The sequence below is a fragment of the Pomacea canaliculata genome, linkage group LG2 (assembly GCF_003073045.1).
Source record: "Pomacea canaliculata isolate SZHN2017 linkage group LG2, ASM307304v1, whole genome shotgun sequence".
Lineage (NCBI taxonomy): Eukaryota > Metazoa > Mollusca > Gastropoda > Architaenioglossa > Ampullariidae > Pomacea > Pomacea canaliculata.
Genome location: NC_037591.1, coordinates 22,252,209 through 22,259,916, shown reverse-complemented (window position 1 = coordinate 22,259,916; position 7,708 = coordinate 22,252,209).

Genomic DNA, 7,708 nt, shown 5'->3' with positions numbered 1-7,708 from the left:
AGAGAGAGACAAATGATCAATCAAATGTTTCATTCGATAACACCCTTATATCTCCATGCTTGAAGCATTCAAAGATATCTCAAGGCAATATTGGCACTATGTATTATCAAACAAGACTTAATTGACATGCATGCCACTTAATTGAATTGCATGCAAGAAAAACAAACAGTCACAGTTCGCATCCTTCACCACCCTACGGCGTTATCCAGCACTACCGATCCTTTCCACAAATATTTTTAACTACCACTTATTCATCACATACTATTCAATGCCTTGTACCAAAATTATCAATGCACTATCCGTATAAAGCTAGGTCTGAAGCTGTAGCAGATTGCAAACATCGCCTTTGAGCGTGAAACACTATGAACAACACGTACATGAACAACACACTCCCTTTGTGACATTCTGGATGAATCTCTGAAATTTAAAAAAAACAAAAACCAAAAATCACCCACTTTAACAATGCTATAAAAATAAACATTAATACCCAGCAAAGCAGCTCATATGGCTGGGTCCCAAAGATGAGCCAATATATAGACCAAGCCTTCAGCAGAGGATCCCCATTATTTTGTGCATTCTGCTGGTAGAGACTACTATGAGGAACACTCTTCCTTACTTACAGCCAGTTCTTATTTTTCTGTCTCGCCACAATACTCCTTTATACAGACACAGGAACAAACCAATCTGCCTTATGTAAGTTCTCTCAATCTTAAAGGTATACAGTTTATTTACACTACTTATATCTGACAGCAGGAATTATAAAATTAATAGTTAAATCAGCTCTCCTCTCCGACAAAGTAATGAGTCTCATAAACATTCACCACCAGCTACTGGGCTTATGCTGATTAATGACTTGCTGTTTTTTACTGTCAAAGAAAACAATCCTCGTCAACATATAACATAGTAGGTCTGCAATAAACACTTTAGGATTAAGCACCAGGCAACACAGCGTAGAATACCTGAGAACCTGTGATGCATTAATGGTTTTGCAAGTGGATTTCCCAGTCCTGCAACAAGTTAATGTTTTATCTCTTTATTTTAAGAATTTAATGAAGAGATGAAGACAAATTCTACTTGCCGTACACAAATCTGACGTATTGGGTTACAAGAATGGAACTCTAACCTCTGAAGCTTCTACTGCTATTTCAAGGTCTTCTTGAAAGAAAGACACCTGCAGACCATCCAGACCAGGTGAACCCGCTAATACAACTTGTGTCATCGTTCAGCCAAAAACTCAGTCCATAATCACCTGCATTGACAACAATCAAAATCTAAAGTATTGAAAACAGCTAAAAAAATATAAGCTAAATTTCCAACAATTAGAAAAATGTCTCTGCAACGAAAACAGATATACGCTGGGTACATCTTCTTATCTTATAATGTGGTTATTAACATTATCTCTACCCTAATTGATAATATCCAGTGCAACAGCAAGAGCTCCACCATGTTGTAAGCTGAAACTAATCACCCAATCCCCACTTTCAGAAAAGTACACCTTCAGTCCAGAAAAAAAAAAACAAAAAACCTTCACTGTGAAGTGCATCAAACACTTGAGCAACAATGGTTAATGTACAGTCAGCAACCAATTTTTTCATAAAACTAATGAATTTTTGTCTACCATGAAAAACAGAGAAATCCAGTCTTTTCCAATGCTTCAGATCAAACAATGACAAAGACCAACCTTTATAATCCCAATGGAAGAACTATATTTAAATCTCAACTTCTGGCTCGCCTCTGTCTTGACCGCTGCCATCGGATCCTTTGAATCTATAAATAGTTTTCCAAAATATTGATCACCACATTAACTTGGAAGGAAAACTCACTTCAGACAGATACTTTTTCACATTCCTTTTGTCGCCACATTACCAGACCAACCTCACGAACACCATGGAAAGACCCATGTGTATAATACTGTCGTGCTACTTGTTTGAACCGTACCTTGGCAATCCTCTAGGCCGCTGCTAAACATCAAATCCACCCATCCACCAACAATATATATTACTTACACAACACACCATGTCTATCATTAACAATAATTGTTGAAAGCAAAGCTTTAACTTAACCAAAACATATGATGTAAGAGGTACTCCTCTTTTCCAACATATACCCCAAAATAAACCATCATTTTTGTAAAGTACTTAAATCTTGTACATTACTTATGCTACCAAAAAAAAAAACAAACACAAAAACACTCGAAGTGAATATGTAATTTAGCATTTTGATCGGGAGCACCAATCAACACTGCAACAGTTACGCCAAGAGAAAGTCATCAACCACTGGTACATCTTGAACAAACTAAAACTACATCCATGCACCCTCAACCAGGAATAACGATCAAGCATCCGCTCATAAAAATAAAAAAATACGAATCTACTATTACAAAAAGCTTCAAACACTATACGAATATATATGCTATATTGGCCTTTTGCTTCACTGGACTCCCATATCTTGAAGAAATAAGTTATTTGTAAGTAAAAACCAAACCACTCCAACCCAATCACTCGTACCAAACAATGTGACACACTAAATCTCCAATTGTTGCACCACATCGCACACGCCAGCTAAGTCCTCGACTCTCAGCCCTATCAAGTGTAATCCATGAGAGGATTCTTTCAACCTGGCATTCTTGCACAGCATTCCTCCACTACTGACGAGTTACAAAGAAACAAAATTGTAATCGTAGCTTCAACGCAGCAAAATTAATCCTTAATACAAATCAAAGCAGCCAACACTAGCTAAAGTTACAAGATACTGTCCTAAACAACACACCCACTCCTGCCCTTTTCTTTTCTTCATCTTTACTTCCTTCCTCTCTCACACCGCAAACCGCATACCTAATAACTGACCTCACCTTATCACTCGCTCAGTACTTTATGTATCTCAATGCCGTTATAAATAAAACAAATTTTGCATCTATTACTTTCATCAAAGACAACAATCCCACTCACCTCATTCGTCAACCTAGCATGTGAGTGTGCTTGAATCGATTAGGAATGCACAGTCTCTATCAGAAAACTTCCCTTTTATTTTTAGCTTGATAGCTAATCTTCTCACTCAGGATAAGGATAGGAAGGCGATAATAACCTGTCACAGTGGACTGAGTGTAATTAATACTGAGTAATTCTAATCTGTCTACAAAGAACATTGTCCAAAGTTCTAAATAATATATAAACCTTCCTTCTTCAGCAATTCAAAAGAGCTACATTAAACAATGCATTTACCTACTTTTGTATTAAGTAGCCATAAACACAGACATCTCTGAAAATATCTACTCTATTTCACCTAAAAGTAAACTAATAAAAATGGATGGATAAGATCCTGTGTTTACCAAATTATTTCATTCTCGGGTTACAAAAGTTTCTGTATTCCACTGGTTTATCCAGTTGATACATTAAATACTTACCAGTCTGAGAATGATGATATGAACACTTGCAAATCGAATTGTATCTTCACAGGACCATGACATTTGATGCCTGTATGCAAGAGACTGATAGCACAATCTTATCATAATTTTATCAAATGACAACAATTAGCTAATTCTTCCTACCCCACACTCTAAATAAAGTACATTGCAAGAACACTCTATTAGTTGTGTGTGTTTTGTGCATAGTGGATATGTAGATGTCAACAAAATTCATTAGTTTCTTCATGATCTCAGATATCTTACCTCTGACAATTTCGCAACTGACATAACAAGATGCCTTACTAAATAACATCATTAATAAAAAATACATTTTTATAAACACATCCAAATATCTTTCTTTGTCATCACCTGTTGAAGTACTTCTACCCAGTTTTTCTGATTTTTATGAGTATTGACTCCTTAAACAAATGAATAAATTTAAATTTACTATCACACTTGCATTGTTTTGGTTTATATCTATAAACATAATCCATATTAAAGTATATAAAGTGCCCATATATTGCACCTGACTAAATAGGTGGGAATGAGCACAGCATCACATCACACTATACCACATTCACATCCAACTTAAATGCATAATATGCTATAAGAACACCACATATGTTCTGTCATCCAAGTACAATATCTCCCCACAACCTCTCTCTCTCTCATCACACACAAAATAAAGCATGCATGTTTACACCAACAACAGCAAGTTATATAAGTGCGAAATTTTGGCAAATATCTTGAGTGCTCATTTCTTCTGCATTTATCATAAAGAACTCATGGAAATGTTAAAACCAAACAAAACATCCCATACCGATATTGAATATTTAGCTGCAGATAACTAAATGTGTGAACGGTAAACACTTTGTAAAGTCCTAACTAGAGCAAGTAGTTCTTTGCGACCACCTGTTATACACATGCTTTGCAATATTGAATGCACAAGTATCATGAGCCACACACATCTTGAGGTCTACATTCTTTACAGTTCACCTTTCAGCTTTTTTGGTTATCCGTATATATATGTGTGTGGTTTAGCTTCAGTGCATTCCCTTTTACTCTTCAGCTCAAAGTGCTCTAAAGCAATCTATGGCAATTATTATATTACCTTGAACTGCCTAGTACCTACTCCAGGATAGGTCAACAAAATATTTGTTACATGCTGTTAGATTACTTCTCAAATTGACAATTAGCCCATTCTGACAATAAACTTCAGCAGATCAAACATTTAAACCTCTGCTGTATACAACTGCATCACCTCTGCTCTTCGCTTTGATTGCCTGTACCGTACCAGACCTTTCCAATGTGTCAGGAAAACTTGTCAACAATCCAGTTTTCAATCTGCAGTTGTGCTAACTAAAATAGAAAAGTAACTGCATTAATCAACACATGCTCATGACTTCTTTAGTGATGCTGTTTAGAATACTTTTTCAAATCTACAGACACTTTATATCTATGTCCCCAGGGTCTCTGTTCATACTATCAACGCAGAAAATCAAATGTATTGGTCAAGTCACCCTGCTGAAACCATCCTCTATGTTACGATGAATATGGTTGACTAATGTGAAAAAGAGTGGCACAGCTGTACACTGGCGGGACCTTATCCGCAGGCAGAGAGACAGCCTGATAGGTGCGATTCACAAAGCTATTGCACTCCACTCAATCCCTTTGCTGCTGCACAAAAAATTGTCTCAGTGCCGTTTTGGGATGCACTGAACTGTTGTGTTTTGGGAGAGAGAATGTTTTAGATATATTATTAAAAGAATCTATCCACCTAGACAAAAAAAAAATTACAGGTGACATATATGTGCTTGTTCACATACACCATGGAACTATTACCTGATTTATCTGTCTGCCACACATGCATTTTACAACTCTTTTGTGTCTTATTGGAATTTATAACAGTCACAGAAAAAATACAGCTAAAGGGTAAATGCTAAATAAATTACTTAATGTCTTAATTTACAGGTTTACTTTATCTGCTTTTTCCTGGATGCATAAATAAACATCATATACCAAAATTTCTTTCTTCAGTAAACCATTATGTCTGCATATCCTACTTGTCTGATTATCCACCTTGACTTATCTGCTCTTTAAAACATCCATCCTATCAAATGTTAGATCACATAACCATCTAAATTGCTATACAAGATTACCATAAATTTCAGCATAAATAGAACAATACTAATTCACAACACAGAGTAAGCAGAATATCATACATATTAGTCAATTTGATGCTAGTACAGTGTCTTAACCCTTTTTTTGAGGGTACCGAACCCCCAAGTTTCATATGCATTACAACCCTTCCTTTAGTTTCTATGCACATTACCGACCTTCCCATTAGTAATAGTTCATCACGACCATTGCAGGGTGGTCTGGACCTCTCGTGGCGGAGGGCTCCGCCGAAACCAAGCCTGAGACCAACTCACCTAACCCCTAGGTTCAACTGAACCCGGTTAGAACCACTAGCTAGAGCAAGCAAAACAAAATGTGCTGTCTACAACTTGTTTATTTCTTCAGCAACATCAACCACTTACACTGTATTTTATCAATGGCTCGAAAGGGTCAATTTTCATTCTTTCCCATTAAATTTTAGTACAGGAAATGAATATACAACAGTGTAAGAGATGATTTAAAAAAAAACACCCATTGACAAAATACTACCATAAACCTGTCAAATGTAGTCAGTGCTGTAAACAAAGTTTAAAGTCATCAAGCCAAGCCATTTATTCAACAACACCATTAATAAATTACAGTCAGTAAATCTCATGACCTCCCTTAGTTAACCATTGTAAGATAAAAAAAAAAATCAGACGAATATGTAAATAGTACCTCCACCCGCTTGTGATGCTAATATGAAAGCCCCCACAAGTTCAGGCATTTTATACTAAAATAAAATATTTCTTCCAAGTTATTTTACTTGCTTCTCATACACTTCATTTACAAAAGGCGGGATGGACTCTCACTATGATTACTAGATCTGCAACACCACTTGTACAAATATAATAGAATCCCAGCTAGTCAGCATCCAATGACACCAAATTAGACTCCAAATCCTTGAGACCCACTTCAATATACTCAAAACTTTAAACCACCTGCCAGACTGGAGACAAGTTACTTTACTTGCTAAAATTTACATGGCTAACCTGTGATGCTAAAATGAACCAGTGAGTAAAAAAAAAAAAAAACAGTAGGAAAATCAAATTTGCCCCACAATTCAAAATATAAGCAAATAAAGGTGAATAGGAATGTGATGAAGTGCCAGTTCAAATAATCACACACAAAACATGCACAATATACATGCATGCAAACCCACAACATACAATGCTCACAAATTCCCTGACAGCACCACCCAGAAGAAAGGTAAACCAGAATGACAGTTTTCACAACAAGGGATGCTCAATGTTGAAATACAGAGATGCTTCAAAGTGGTGAACCCAATAAAGATAACAACTAGTCACCAACCAGTTTCTGGATACACATTCAAAGAAGAGGTTGTTTTTTTAAAAAACAGAAACCACAAAACCACCCAACCAAATGTTTTCACACAGTAACAAAAAAACGATGACATATAACATCAGTAAAAAATCACAACCCACAGTGACACTGCAACGAGTGACCCCACACACACCCCACCCACACACAAACACAACCACACCCCAACACATACACACATAACCCAAGACATCACCTAACTCACCCCCGCAGACACACCCACCTAGAGCCTAAAATGTTACCCAACAAAAACACACCCATAACCACATAACCCCAGAAAATGAATCAAACACAAACACCACACCAACCACCACCACACACCACCCCAACCATCAAACATCCCAAAAACCTCTCCACCGACCCTCTTAACCAAATTCCATCTTAACCCCCTTTAACCTGGCTAACTCAACCCACCATCAACACAATCCCCATCCCCAACAGCTTGCAGCAGCATCCCTGGCTTCAATGTGACAACCAACCCAATCAGTATCGACTGTTCCCCAGAAAAAACTATTATAACACCACCATCATCACCCACCAATTATGAACTGAGACCCCAACTCAAACCAACAACCAATAAAATAGAGTTACCACCCTAACCATACCCTCACCAACATACTCCCACATAGAAATTAACCAACCCATACCAACCATTTACAGCTAAAAACATCTAAAAGAAACCACAAATGGCTGCACAAACAGTAATAAATCCACACCACTCCAACAACTCAATCCCCTAAAAGTACCAAACCAATTTTTACACATCGTTGTAGTATAATCCCACACCACAGCCAAACACTCCCTCTG